At 39.6% G+C, this 12,938-nt stretch overlaps 1 protein-coding gene across 3 annotated transcripts in view; it reads left to right on the top strand.

The window, feature by feature from the left end:
* Positions 1-12,938, top strand: part of LOC306878453 (nectin-2-like) — a 69,694-nt gene that overhangs the window by 569 nt on the left and 56,187 nt on the right. The window lies entirely within an intron of this gene.

Raw genomic sequence — 12,938 nt, 5'->3', positions numbered from 1 at the left:
TGTCATGATAGAAATGTCCTTCGTAATCGTGCGCGCGCTTATCCCGCTGCTATCTGACTATGACTATATTTATCTTAAAATAATTTTATTACTAGCCCAGTGACTCATAGTACGAGGGGGAAACAACTTTGCCTGTTTGAGCTTGCGTCTCGTTTCTTTTCCCTGGAGATTGCATGAGTTTGGTTTCGATACGCGCCATGTTTCTCTAGGTGTGGTCTTGAAAGTGCTTTTTTTTCCTCTTACGTGTTGACAGGTGTGTTTGTTGGCGAAACTACGGACATTATCGAGTCGTCCTTTTCCTCGTACCACATTTCTCTCCTTTCCTCAAGTCCTTGGCATCTTTTCTCCCTTCACATCATATCCTATTATTTCCAGCTGAAGGGACGCAAATGAATGTAAATCAATCTGTCTATCACGCAACAGGGTGTTTCAACTTGGTGTTATTTTATCGTTTTCTTTTAAAGATTCAAATCGCTCCCTCAGCGTCTTTTTGTTTAATTTTAATAATGTAATAAATTTGACAGACAGTCAATCAATAATTTCGAGCTGTTCGTAACATAGGCTGACGTCACTGCCTATTGTTTCGTCATATTTCACGTCTCGTGCACTGTAGCTTCTTTTGATCGTGGATTCAGGGGCTCTTCATTGTCTGTGCAGTTGAATTATTCAGGAGCCTTGTCACGGTTCGCAGGTGCACTACAGCTGACAGCGAGCGAGGGCTGGTGTGAGTGTCATGAAAAACTCCACTTGAGTGTCTAACCGAGTGCACGCTCTGTAAAACATACATTAGAAATTTCAATGAATAAATAATGTCAATGCTACAATAGAACTGATCACTGGTTAACTGTAAGTTGCCATAACCGCTAAATTTTTTTTTGTTTATTTTTTTCTAAATATAAAAGAGAACGGCACTTTACTGTCAAGTATTTTTCAGCTGATTTTTTATAAGTTTATATTATATTAGGCTATGTATTGTTTTATTATATATAGGCTAATAATATATAGGCTACATAACGTATAAATAAAAAATAATTATATATTAAGTGTTTATTCCATTTACTTTATATTTTATGTTTAACATGGCAATATGTAGGCAATACTTAAACATTCATTTTGCCATGAAGTGTAATAATCCAGTGAGATTTTAGTCTGACAACAGCCAGTGCTCCACACAGATCTGATCTGATCTGATCATCATCCAGTCTGTCTGGAATGACATGAAGAACCACAACAAGCTGAGACAGACTAAATCCAGAAGAACTGTGGCAATGTCTCCAAGTTTCAAAAGGTTTAAGCACTTGTTTAAAACTACTGTAAAATGAGGATGCTGTCAAAAATAATGTCATAAATTAGGGTTTCTTTATCAATTAACTTGGATTAACTGGATTTAGTCTGACTCAGTTTGTTCGGTTTCTTCATGTCATTCCAGACAGAATGGATGATGATCAGATCAGATCTCTATGTGGAGCACTGGCTGTTTTCAGACAAAAATCTCACTGGATTATTACAATTCATGGCAAAATGAATGTTTGGAAATGTATACTGATATTTCCTACTGACACACTACAGCAAAAGATAGAAATAACTGACCTAAAACCATTTTTAGCTGGTGAAAATACTAGTGTTGATAATATATATATATATGACATTATGCATTAGGAGGATATGATGTGTCAAAGGTTTGTGACATCGTAGGATGCAGTTCTTTGTCGTAATTTAAAAACAATTCACTCCTTTTAACTTATTCATGGTCTGGACCTGTTCTGCCTGGGCCCATTTCACAGTACATCGACTGCACTTCAGGAGGAAAACTAGAATACCGAAACAAAGGATTTCTTTTATTTATGAACAGAGCAGCGGAAGAAGGGGTCATGATTGCCTCGCTTAAGCAAACAGTATAAACAGGCCTTGTGTTTTCTTTTTCCCCCTTCCCTTCGCATCCATTTAGTTCAGTGTCCTGGGAGCTTTTTTCGCAGCAGTTGCAAAATATTTTAAGGGTCAAAGCATTGTTTTGTATGCTTGCCTCAGTGGCCCCTGCAGACTCATTTTCATTGCATGCCTATTAAATGCAATCAGACCAACTTCAAGCACGCTAATATAAAATATATTTTTAATAACCTCATTGTTGCTTTTGAAATTAAGAGCTATATAGACAGGAAGCAGGTTTAAGCTAGTTTTATGATTGTTAAACTTGCACCAGTTCATCTTTCTAGTTCCAGACCAAAATGTAGGCTTCAGGGAGCAGAGATCTGCACAATAGAAACTACTGATTGTGTTATAATACCCTCCTAGTGAACACGGGTCAAAAAATGCTTGAACCCGTTGCCACGGTGACGCTGTGTTTTCATTGAAAGCCGGGGTTAGGGGGGCTACTGTAGCGGCGTCTCTGGCTGAATGCATCAAGTGGTGTGTGTGTGTTTAGGAGGAGGAGGAGGGGGTTTGAAAATGTTATGCTGCTCCGATGATGGAGGCGACGGCCAAGCTGACCTTATTCTAAACTGTGTGAGCACAGCAGTTACAGACACACACTAACGAGCCAGCGCTGTCGCAATCACTGCGTGTGCTTAAGTGGGTTAAACAGTGAAGAAATGTTGAGTAAATGGGTGAGACTGTCTCCATTGTCCGCCAGTTCCACAAACCGGCATGTAAACAAAAGTCTCACTGAAACTGAAGCTTTTCAGCCTCCATACTTCCATCTTCTCCTGTTTCCTTCCCTCCCTTCCTCTCTTTCTGCGTCCATTGCCATCCTTATCCACTTGCTTTTGTTTGAGAGATGATTGTCATTGGCGTATTCAAATACCACCCCCCCACCCCTCCTCGCTCTGACCTCAAGGCCACACTGTTTATTAGCGTCTGAGCCGGAGAAAGAACGTGGGAGGAGGTGTAGCAGCAGACAGAACTGGAAGACTGCGGAAAGAACAGTCATTTAAAAACATTCAATTCCTGCGAGAACTCGTACGCAAGTTTATCAGTCAGTATTTTCTTAAAGGTGCCATAGAATGCATTGATACAGTATTTTAAATTGTTCTCTGATATCTACACAGAAGGTATGTGGCTTAGGTAAGGGCAAAAAATCTCCAGAAACGATTTTACATGTCCATTTACAACCCTAGGATTTCTCCCTAGAATGAAACGGTCTGTTATTGGCTTATTTGACAGGGTCATGAATAATAATGAGCTCTGCTCTGATTGGCTGTTTCACAGTGCTGCTCAATGTTGAGCTCTGCTCTGATTGGCTGTTTCACAGTACGGCTCATCAGCAAGAAGGAAGCAAAATATATATTTAAATACTTTCTCTCGCAGTTATATCGTCGGGTAATTATGCTGTATATAAAACACGGGCATCAGGCCGCCGTTATTAATATGCGAGGCATTGAAACTGCTTTTGAACGATCCATCGGTCGCGTTATAGTTTCACTTTCAAGAGACGCGATCACACAAACTATGTTTACATTATGGAGCAACAGTACTTACCACACATTTCACAAGATCAGATGCTTGTCAGTGGTGCTCAGGATCTGTAAGTCATTCGCCATCATCCTCATCTCTCCTTACTGAGAGTGAAATCGTATGTACTGTAACAGGCTACCGCTAGCAAGGAGCTAACCATGTCCCTTTAGTGGCTCGCGTTATTTGCTTTCTGTGCCTTTCTGAATACAGACACCAACCCATCCCTGCACTTCACACCCCCTGCACGGCCTGGAACATAACATTTATTTTGTTATTTTCGCTGTTGTCCGCGCTTGTTTATTTACAATACCTGCAGAGCTTCTGATGGTTCGGCCGGCTTAGAACAAGGGCGGGTTTATGCAAATGTTGGGGGCGTAGTGATCCCGACTGTTGCGTCACAGTCTGTGTTATGTTCTGATTCGCCTGTTTTTCAGTGGTCTTTTTTAATCACGAGATTTACATATGAAGGAGAAAACTATGGTGTTTGAGGCTCACTGTATGTCATTTCCATGTACAGAACTGTTATTATTTAAATATGCCAGGGTAAAGACAGTTTTTCATTCTATGGCACCTTTAAAAATAAAGGTTGAAAAAGGGAGTTTTTGCATAGAAGAACCATTTTGGGTTGCTCAAAGTTTGAGTGAACAGTTCCTAAAAGAACCATTTATTTGTTAGTGTGAAGAACACTAACACTATAGAGAACCTTTTGTGTAATGGAAAGGTTTCGTGGATGTTCTTCATGGAACCATATGCCAGTAAAGAACATTTATTTTTAAGGGTGTATATGAGGTAGTTTTCCTCTGAATATGGTTGTCCGGAGACTGTTAAAAGGCTTTTTGGAAACCATGTGTGCGGGTGAAGGGAGCCGACAGTGATTTTGGATATCTCATTCTGGTTTCTTGTAAAGATAAGGTAGGATGAGTGTTGGGGGATTTGTGGATGGGGGAACCAAAGCTTTTAACACTTGTCGCAGGTCTGTGTTTGACATGCGGCTCTGGGAATGCAGTCTGCTGAAATCAATAACTGGCCTTGTAATTAACATCAACCTGCACTAATACGGACACTAGAGGTTTCCTGCAAAGCTTTGTACAATATCCATGGCACACAATGAAGTCTGAATTGAGAGTGACGGGTCAAATATAATATAAGTAACTTTTGTTGTCAGGGTTATATTCAGAATGGCTTTTTCTCTTTCTATTCGTTCGAAAGTGGAGCTAAAATTAATCTCAACTGGTCCTTTAAGCACTTAGAGGACTAGGCTCTTTCGAGCATTTCTTTTCTGACTGCCTGGCTCTATTCTTGTCACTTTCTTTCTCTCGCTCTGCTCTCAGTGGTTCAGCAGATGTCAGATCTCAGAATGCTTTTACGGTATTAGAGATTCATGGGGTTGATATGTCCAGTTAATTGGACCTCATATTTTAGTCTTGCGCCTGGTGATGGAAAGCCAACCGACCATTGTGCCTGCGACAAGATGGTGAGAAGTGAAACAAAAGTGGCAGCGAGGAATGAGAAAGCAGTGTTTTGCTCTTGCTGTGGTGCACTTCTAAAAGTGCCATGTGATCTTGTGGTGAAATTGTTCCCTATTTAATGCATCTAGGAAAAGCAGACAAAACCTGATTCAGGGAGACACACGCACAAATATAAGGCAGCATGTTATCACATCCCATGCTGGCTGAGTTTACCTCCCTGTCCCATTGCATGCTGGGAGATCAGAGACCCTCCAGGGGTCAGTAGCCAGTTGGTCTGAATAGTGAATAGTGGTTTGTGGTTGCCAGTTTGATGTGGGAATTTTGAGGGTTGACAGATTAGGTGTAGTAGGTCATGTCTACTCATAGGGAAAATGACCACAGATCTGCCCTCTTTAAAATAGAAGCCAAATGGCATAAAAAGGAATAGGACATGATGAGTGTTTAGCCCCTCTAGACAGAATGCCATCCAGTTCGTTTTATGATTAACATCACAACCCTGAAGGTTTTTTGGGATGCTGTAGCTCCTCTGTCTGGTTTGCTGGCTCCATATTCACTCAGCTTTGGTTAGTCATGAACTTGATAGAAACGTTCTTAATTTAGTGGATTAGTTCACCCAAAAATATCATTTGTCCTCACTTCATTTGCGTTTAATTTTCCGTAGAACATAAAAGTAGATATTTAGTAGAATGTCAAAGCTGCTCTATTCTGTACAACCAAAGCAGGTCAAAGAAATGACAATCATGAATGTAAATTTTTAGATTGCATTCAACAGATTGAATTATCACAATTGTCCACACAGGCTGAATGCAGAAACAACATGCTACGCGACCAGTGTAGTCTGATTTAGAGTGATCATGAGTCAGTTCTTTTTAGTGAATCAAAAACATACAACACGACCAGTAAGGTCGGGTTCAAAACAAATGACTCTTATAAACATAATGAATAGTTTGAGTCATTAGTTTGAATCAGTTTGAAACACTGACCTGTATTATTTACAGCATCAGCAGAAAATAATTTCTTACAGATGTAAATAAAATAGACATTATAACTGCAGTATACCCAAATGAATCAGAAACAAAGCAGAATTGAATTGAGAGCTTGTGCAACATGTTCACATAGAATTTTTAAATCTGTATCAAATCCAGCTCTATTTTTAAATGCATTTTCTTTATTATGGGTTCACTGGCATGAATCCTATAGAGACACAGAAATTTGGGATGACATCAAATTGTCAATTTTTCAAACAATATCATGAAGAAAATGTCCTATTTTTGTCTTCAAGTTGAAATGAGATGCCTACAGAGTCTTTCTAACACATGCAGATGCTTTATCATTTGAGGCAGGAACATCAGATGATGAAATTACTGAAAGGCTTCTTTTCTTTTTGCAGAATGAGTGTGTGTGTCCTAAGAGGCTCACAGAGGGAGGGGTAAGGGTGGTGAAAGTGGTTTTGATTCCTGAGGATTTTTTAAAAGCACACTCGTGCTGTCTTATGAATTTAGCATGCCAGTGGTTTCAGGACTCTTCACTGCAAGCGCTCTTGCACACTGGGCACAGCAGAGTGTGGAGAGACGAGGTTGCGTGAAAAGACGTGTCTGGCTGGATAGCGGTGCCTCCAAATAAATGCATAAGCAGGGTTTGAATCCCACAATGGAGAATTGCATTATATTATGACTAGTGCTAAAAAAGTCTCTGTCCAACAGTACCATTTTAGCCCATACACACATTATGACTCAGTCACAATGTGTGGAAATTTCCGGCTCATTCACACCAAAAACAACTATATTGACATTCACATCAACAGACGTTAAAGTTCTGCATATTGTAAGTGTGAGATTCTGCATATTGTAAGTGTAAACTCTCAAGCTTTTCAAAGTCGGGTAGATTCTGATCGTTATCAGTCATACACAACAATCTCTGACTTATGAGTAACTTATAGTCAAGGTTGTTTTCAAAATCTTTTATCTTTTTGTTGGTCAGAAAGTGGAGAAAAAATGAACCTCAACTGGATTCAGATTGGCTGTTAAATTGGGGCAGTCGTGGCCTAATGGTTAGAGAGTCTCAGGTCCGGCAGGAGTTGTAGGTGGGGGGGTGGGGGGGGGGTGAATGTACAGCGGTCTCTCCACCCTCAATACCATGAATGAAGTGCCCTTGAGCAAGGCACTGAACCCTCAGCTGCTCCCCGGGCGCCGCAGCATAAAATGGCTGCCCACTGCTCCGGACATAAAACGAATGTATGTTCACGGTGTGTGTGTGTTCAGTGCTGTGTATGTGCACTTTGGATGGGTAAATGCAGAGCACAAATACACCATACTTGGTCGTATGTCATGTCACTTTCACTTTTCAAATGTTTTTAGCATTCATCAGATGGAAAAAATCATTCGTGATTCCAATGATATTTTTCTTCTGTGTCATTGGCGTTACACTGCAACTGTGGTGTTAAAGTTAAAACGATAATTAAAACAATAGTTGACAGGTCCTTAGTCATTAATTGTGTTATTATGCCACAAGCTACGCTCCACAGGAGGGAAAATTAAAACTGCTGTCTGCAACGAAGAATGTGACCTTCAGTAGCCCGGTCACCGTTCACAAATCACACAGAAGACGATCTTCCTCTGAATTGCCTCGGTTTCTCTCCCTCACTATTTTATGAAGTGACTGCGATACTATTTCGAATATTGTCCTTCCTCTCCCCCTCCCTCTTTTCTCACTGTCCTTAGCTTGTCCATCTGGAGTCGGCTAGCCAGAGGCAGACAAGGAAGCGAGGCTTTGCTCTATTGATCCCGTATCGATCAGCAAGGCTAGCGATGCCCTTGCGAGTCGACACGGCTTATTGAAAACATTAAGCCTCTGCCCCGTAAGATTGACATTGCTGTGAAATATAGTCCCTCATTTCCAGAGGACGTCTGATCTTGCTTTTTTTATTTACTTGTCACTTTCTGTTCTATCTCCACTGTCCTTTTTTTCCCACTTTCAAATCCTTTTCACACTCTTTATCTCTGGACTCAGTTGTGGTTAGCGATGGCATTAACGCCTGTTTGGCCTTGTCTATCACTGTCTTTTCCTCTCCTCCTCTTCCTGAGTGCCTTGCACCTGGTCCGCAGAATGTCGTGCCAGTCCTCCGCGTGATGGAAGCTGGAGCCAGCCAGAAATGGCCTCGTTTTTTTTTTTTTGTGCAGCCTCATTCCAGACCAGATACAGTAACTACAGCACAGTCACAGTGAGCTGAATTATCTTATTCCTGTAAGTGAGAGCGGCACATCGCTCCTCAGAGAACGCTAATGTCATTAGCATGCCCAACATAGCAGGCTGTCAGAGAAAAACAGCAGTGACCTTTAAGATAATTTTGCCCGTCGCCTGTGAGTTCTGTTGGGTACATTTTGTGAATGCTAGTGTATGTTCTCTGTAGTATTTTATAAGGTCAGTGTATTTGAAGAAATACTGTAAAATAACCAAGAAAAAGTGTGTAAATTGCCTAAATAAAGTTCTCCTGTGATTGTTCTCCTAAGGAGAACTGGAGCTTGTCTAGGTGACTTATTAAGGGTGTAGAATTTAAAGAAACAGTAATTTTTTGTGTGAACCGAACAAAAATACTGTAAACATGTTGCTAACAAAAGTTGTTTTGTTTACCGTACTTAGATGCTCAAGTATTTGTTCACAACATACCCAGATGTTCTCTCAACTTTTCACATTGAGTCATCTGAACAAACAATTTTGTTTCAAAATTGTTTCCAGCATGCATTGCAGCTTGAAAACATTTTATGTTAATTATTATTAAAATATTATCATTGTTCTAAATTTGACTTGCTTAATTCATGCTGTCACTGTCAGTTGTCATGTGGATCAGAGTTCATATTTTTACTGATTTAAAATCGCGTTTGAGAATCGTGTGCTGAGCTAGTGTATGTGCATCTCTTTGTAACTTGTTTTATACATTTGCATATTAGCATAAATGTTTGCCTTTAGTTTTAAGAGGCAAATATTACCCATATTATGTAGAAGGCTTTGAAAATAAACATAAAATTAAAAGAAAGAGGATTGTTAAAAAAGATTAGCATTGCTAAAAAATGATTTGGTTGCTCTGACAGATCTTTTAACACTCAGTAGACTGACTTTGCCTTTAGATGAATTAAAGTTTTCAGTTGCTAGTTGAGTTAACTTAAGTTGATTGTGATAGGTTGCCTTATTTCTTTGTTAGGTCAAGGTTTTTTTTTTTTTTTTTACAGTGTGAGGAACATGCTTAAAACAGGAAACAATATCATAGAGTTGGACCCCTGAAGACCTTCATAAATTTGTGGCAAAGTCAATAAGTCTTTTAAAATATCAGATAATTTGACCTTTTAATGACAGGGTTAAGATAGTTATGTTTTCAAGTTATAAAAAATAATGTTTTTTATTTTAGAGTCACTTTTAATTTATATATGAATATAAAGACTAGAGTACATTTATTTATTTAAACAAAAAAAAGTTTTAAAATGAGATTTTGTGTGAGAGATCGACCCAAATATCTCATTTTGTGCTTCACAGAAAAAACTCATACAGGTTTAGAGCATGACAGAATGATGAATTTTGGGTGAACCATCCCTCATTTTAAAGATGCAAACATACACACAACATTTTAAGTATGTTTCCCTAGCATTCTTCTTTGTTTTCCTCTAAGCAGGTGGTTGAGATTTGTTCTGACCTCCTGATCCTCATTGTGTTCCTTCAGACTTCCTTCTGTGATGTTTTTGGTCTCATTCTTTTGCCCCTGTCAGCCATTTAACAAACGAGCGCAGTCCTTCCTCCCACCAGTTCCCCTCTTCCTCTTTAATCCCTTGTTTCTCACCACTTCCATCTTGAGGATTCAGTCCACTTAACGGGTCTATCTGACTGCTGAGATGTTCAGTCTGTCACACTCCAGCAACCTTCTTCCCCTTCTCTGTGACTCATTATTCCTCTAGCCATGTCTCTTTCTTTCTTATTTCTCTACCTCAGCTTGTGTTGTTCTTATGTTTGTTTTGGACTTTGGCTAGATGTTGTTTAATCCAGTTTGCTTTGTAAAACCAGGACAGTTGATTCTTCTACAAGTCAGAGTAAGTTTTGGGCGGCTGTGTCTCTGTGCTCTGTTTGTGGTTATTATTATGACGGGAGAACCCAGGCATGATTCTCTTCCTGATTTACCTTTCATGTAAAATCATTCTTTCAAGTGCAACCAGTCTATTTCTCTTTACTATTTGAATGCAGTCATGCCTTATTCTTTTCTTCCTTCTGCCCTTTGCTTTCTTCTCTAAAAGAAGGGCCTTTTTTTTTTTTGCTCCCAATCGCACCACTTCTTTTAAAATTGGGTCTGACCTCTCATACCTTTTCCCAGTAGTCTCTCTTCTCTTGTCAAAATACTTGTAAGGATCAGTGAGAGAACTCCGTGACACAAACAATAGTTTCGGGAGTAGATGACGCATTTGCTACATTTAGACTATTGTTTTAAGCTGCATCACCCAAGAATGTACATTCAGTAGCCGTGTTTTGGTCTGTTTTTTTAAGAAATGTTTAAAGTGAATGAATCGCTTCCATAGAATGATGTTAATCAAGTCCAAATGTTGTTCAAATGGAGGCAAAAAATCGATTTGTTCATAAGCAACATCATTCCCACAAAACTATTTGTAATAAACTATAATTTTTACTGTGTTTTTGAAGGAATCTTTTAAGTGATTCAATTACTTGCTCAGAAAAGACAAAAAAAAAATGCTTATTGCGACACCATACTGATGGAAAATCTCTAAACAAATCTGTTGGGCAGTTCACGTTCCTCATTTTTAAGTAGCTTTCTATAAAAACATCTGCTAATCGAGGTAAATGTGAACAGAGTCAAAAGATTTGAGTCACTGAAATGAATCAAAATCACTACTAGCTTATGCCACATCACACACCAGTACAATTCAGTTGATGAAGATGGTAGGAATTACACTGCATTATTGTGTTGTTTGTATTGAATTCCTCTCTAAATGACACATAATTATTCATTAACACAGTACCTGTCAGTCGCAGCTCAGTTGGTCAGTCATGAGCAAAGGGAACATGAAATGGTGACCATGCAGGAACAGAGAGGCCATTGTGTTTGTCCCCCTACCTCTTTTAGACTTACTCTGCCTTTCAAACAAGTGTGTGTTTGAGAGAGAGAGAGAGACTAAAGAAAGCCCCTCATTGTTTTCTCAGCCGTGTCCATTCATACAGGTAAGTGATATGGCAGCGCCGCAGTATCCACCCTTCTCTTACTCTGCTCTCTAGAGGACAGAGGAATGAAGAGAGGAGAAAATGTTCCTCACACACTTATGAGGGGTGAATGGATAGTTTTCACCTTCGCTCTCCTTTGTTATGGCCCTCTGTGCTCAATGAGAAGCAAAGCATGATGGGGAATAAAAGCACTGATGCAGTGGGCAAATTCCAAATGCCATTTTTGTGCCCTTGAAAGGCAATGTGGGAAGAGAACACTACTTGTAGGGTCAATCTAAATGAAAGTGAGCTGCTCAATCACTCAGTAAGGCTTTTAGCAAAGAGTACATGCTATAGTCATTTCAAGAAAGAAAATTTGCTCTTTGCAATTTTGGTGACACATTTTCATGATTGATTTGAACCTAATTTAGGCAATTTTTATAAACACCCTTGCATGCGTTTTCTTATGTAATTTGTTTGTACCAAAAGTTGTTAATATTTCTGTGTATTTATTATTTACTTACTGTGTATTTAGGCTATACTATTGTTCAAAAGCGTTTCAGTCTTTTATCCTCAACAAGGCTGCATTTATTTGACCAAAAATTATTTTGCTAATATATTATCAAGCAAATATTCAATTCTAAAATAAACGGTCTGTCTATATATAGGCTGTGACAAACACGAGATGGCCTGCTCCCTGCAAAGTGAATAGGGCATAGTTCTCATTTTAATATGAAATTTGCCCAATCTCTTTTTTTATAGTTGTTTTCTGTTTGCATGCAGCCTTGCATGTGTTTTAACATCTGCTACAATATTGTATGTATGAGTAGACTAACATGATGTGTGTGTTGTAAGTTTTTCAGTTTGTGAGTGATTTGTCTATGCTGTAACTGAGCCCTCGGGGCAACACGGCCTGTGAGAGAACGAAAAAGAAAAGAACAGGAAAAAAGCCCCAGGCAGAGTGGCGAGCGAGGGATGTAAAATCAACTAAGTGATTAACTCAGGAGCATTTTGATTAGGCAGATGCAGCTTAAAAGGGCAGAAATCTCCATTCAGCCTTGTTCCTCATCCTTCTGCAAACCCCCTTGAAGTCTAACACTGGAAAGATTTATCTGATATGGATTATTAATAAACTGTAGTGCCGGTGACCACCCTCCAGTGTCTGGTTCGTCCCACCCCCTCTTTCCTGAACATCTATAGCCTCCTCTTCCTCTATCCCTCATGTCTTCCTTCACCTAAATTTATGCCGGTATACCGCTCCTTCCTGTCTCTCTCTCTGTCAGTCTCTCTGTGTGTGGGGGAGGTCTATGGGTCCCAGGTTGTAGTGTCCTAGTTTTTCTCTCCTGCTCTCCCTCACTCCCTTCTTGGGGTTTATTTATTTAGATGCAGAGGTAGAGAGGGATGAATAGATGGGTGGATGGATGAAGAGATGGATGATGGAGGAGAAGGAGAGGTGTCAGGGAACGAGAGAGGAAGACTGATATTTTAACATTCAGTGGAAGTGTGGCTGACAAACAAGCAGCTCTCACGTGGAGAGGCTTTGCAAACCTGTTTTTAGATAGATTTTTAGCATTTTAAATGGATTTGTTCTAACAACCTTATTGAGCCGTGTGGTTATTCTTTGCTCACCTTGTTTTTGAGATTTTATTTAATGTTGTTGCTGATGAGAGCAGATGAAACAAATCTCCCTCCTTTAGCATTCTGCTTTTCTCTGAGATCTCTTCTTGCCTCCTCGTGTTTGGTCTTTTGCTTTGATGGGAACTCAACCCGCAAAACTGAAAACCTTTGTGCATAGAGGGTCCCTGGCAGTACTTGGAGAACTGCAGT

Source organism: Barbus barbus (genome assembly GCF_936440315.1).
Source record: "Barbus barbus genome assembly, chromosome: 12".
Taxonomy (NCBI): domain Eukaryota; kingdom Metazoa; phylum Chordata; class Actinopteri; order Cypriniformes; family Cyprinidae; genus Barbus; species Barbus barbus.
The sequence above is the reverse complement of the archived record's forward strand: the minus strand, read 5'-3'. Positions and strand labels throughout refer to the sequence as shown.